This window comes from Palaemon carinicauda, chromosome 25 (assembly GCF_036898095.1).
Source record: "Palaemon carinicauda isolate YSFRI2023 chromosome 25, ASM3689809v2, whole genome shotgun sequence".
In the NCBI taxonomy this organism is placed as follows: Eukaryota; Metazoa; Arthropoda; class Malacostraca; order Decapoda; family Palaemonidae; genus Palaemon; species Palaemon carinicauda.
Genome location: NC_090749.1, coordinates 55,377,995 through 55,380,494, shown reverse-complemented (window position 1 = coordinate 55,380,494; position 2,500 = coordinate 55,377,995). Strand labels below are relative to the sequence as shown.

The 2,500-nt window shown below is 37.6% G+C and overlaps 1 pseudogene; it reads left to right on the top strand.

The window, feature by feature from the left end:
* The window catches only part of LOC137619038 (brother of CDO-like), a 141,503-nt pseudogene that overhangs the window by 15,504 nt on the left and 123,499 nt on the right, over nt 1-2,500 (top strand).

Below are 2,500 nucleotides of genomic sequence, written 5' to 3'. Positions count from 1 at the left end.
ACACACCCACATAATCTATTCTAATCCATTGTTTGGTGATCAGTTACTACACGTAATGATGAAATGTAATTTAATGTATAGAGATTCTTCGACTAGAGTTCTCTGGCTTTAGGGTACACTCGTGTACACTATTCTATCTAATTTCTTTTTTTCTTGTTTTGTTAAAGTTTTTTTATAGTTCATGTAGGAAATATTTATTTAGGTATAGTTGCTGTTTTTCAAATATTTAATTTTCCTTGTTTCCCTCCCTTACTGGGCTATTTTCTCTGTTAGGACCACCTGGCTTATAGCATCCTGCTTTTCCAAGTAGGGCTGTAGCTTAGGAATAATAATAATAATAATAATAATAATAATAATAATAATAATAATAATAATAACACAACACATACACTCACGAGTATTCACGAGTACACTCGCGCCCACCCTCACACCCCCAACACACTTTAGACACGTTCCAACAAAGTCATAAAGCCTAATGGGTGTGTGGGAATCCACAGACAGCCCACAGACATCCGCAGACATCCACACTGAGCATTAGAACCCAAAACAATGGTACATCCACTTTTCTAACTTACAGAGCTTTTAGCTTCAATGGTATTTCGACACCAGGTCATTTCAACCCATTGCACTGTCACCTGTCCTTCCTCCGTCCATTAGGAGCCCCTCTCCCCTCCCCCCCCACCCCACCTGTCCGTTTTACCTGTTTCGACGGAGACTGACGGCCGAGAGAATTGCCGCTTTGTGGAATGCGTTCTGACCTTGGTTCTACCAAAATAAAAATTTGAAAAAAATAGAAAATGGTAATTTTTTTTGGGCGATTCCGAAAGACGTGTTGTCAGTTAGTGCGTTTCGAACAGTGGTATTTTGAATGGGTTTGTGTGTGAGTATGTATGTCACATATACTGCACATATACATACACACACATACACAAACAGACACAAACAGACACATTTTACATCATTGAGCTGGACGACGAAAGTTAAATTATAAAAAATTAGACAAAAACTTAATTGTACATAACTTCCTGAAGTTAACTATGATCTCTCTCGCTCTCTCTCTCTCTCTCTCTCTCTCTCTCTCTCTCTCTCTCTCTCTCTCTCACACACACACACACATACACTCCAAAATCTAATCTACGTCCCTCTCTCTCTCTCTCTCTCTCTCTCTCTCCCCTGCTCGGACGCGGAACTGCTCGTGTCCATGGATGCTCCGACGGGGAAGCTTCTGGGCGACCACGAGTACGACGTCAAGTGCAGGGCGGCCGGGGTACGCCCTCCGCCCATCGTCACCTGGTGGCTCAGAGGGAACAGGCTGACGGAGAACGTCGATGTGGTGAGTCTTGTTGATGTTGTTGTTTTTGTTGTTGCTGCTGTTTTTTTTTTCATTAGTATTTTAAATTGTTATAATTTTGAATTAGTGTTGCTTTATCAAAATTGCTACATAATAAGAGCTAGTGTTTGGCTATACATATATTTTTCTTGTCATGATCAGCTGCATTACAAACGCATAATTACTCGGTCTCCTCGTACAATGATATATATATGTATATATATATATATATATATATATATATATATATATATATATATATATATATATACATATATATATATATATATATATATATATATATATATATATATATATATATATATATCTCAATAATAAGAAAGTGTTTGTACCTAGAGTAATTTAATGAGTAGTGGAGAATTTTATAGTTCATGTGAAGTAACTTCACTTTCTAAATTTGAATTAAAGTTTGAATGAGACCACATTCGGAATTAAAATAATTTTAATTAGGCTTACTTAACTCACAAAGAACAATAGTGGTTGCATATTTTGTTTTCCAGTTGATTGATTTCCATTAGATGTAGCTTCAATACCAGACTCTGAAGACTTTGAAAATAGCGAAAAACAACCTGTTTTTTGCCACAATTATGGAATACTGTAGTATGGCAGGCGTGGTAAAGGTTACAGAGTTGATAAGAGTGTCACGAGGGAGATGGTATGGGCACATGTTGATGATGAATAGTGGTGAGGCTGTGAGGAGGGTTTGGGAGGAACCTTTTCGGGGTGGAGGAAGATCAAGAGGGAAGCAGACAATCATAGAGAGAGATAACGTGAAGGATGATATAGAGAGAAGAGTTTGGATGAAAGAGGGTGCCTTTTATCGAAGCTATTACAGTGGGCACATCAAGTAACCGACCCTTTAATTTAAGGATAACTGTAGGAAAGAAGAATGAATAGACATATTTGATGATCTTTGGGGTGTCGTCTGTACATGGTTGCACCAACTTTTAAGCCCTCTACTTTATATCTATCGTAGCATCCTTTCTTCCTTCTTGCTGGTCAAACTCTCAAATCTTCACATTGCAAGCATTGAATGGCCTTCCAGTTCCCATCGCTATATGTACCTTAACTCATTTCGTACTTTAGTTGTTAGAGCTTGTAATAAATCTTAAACTGAACGTAATGTAAGCTAATCTGACTTTAATGTTT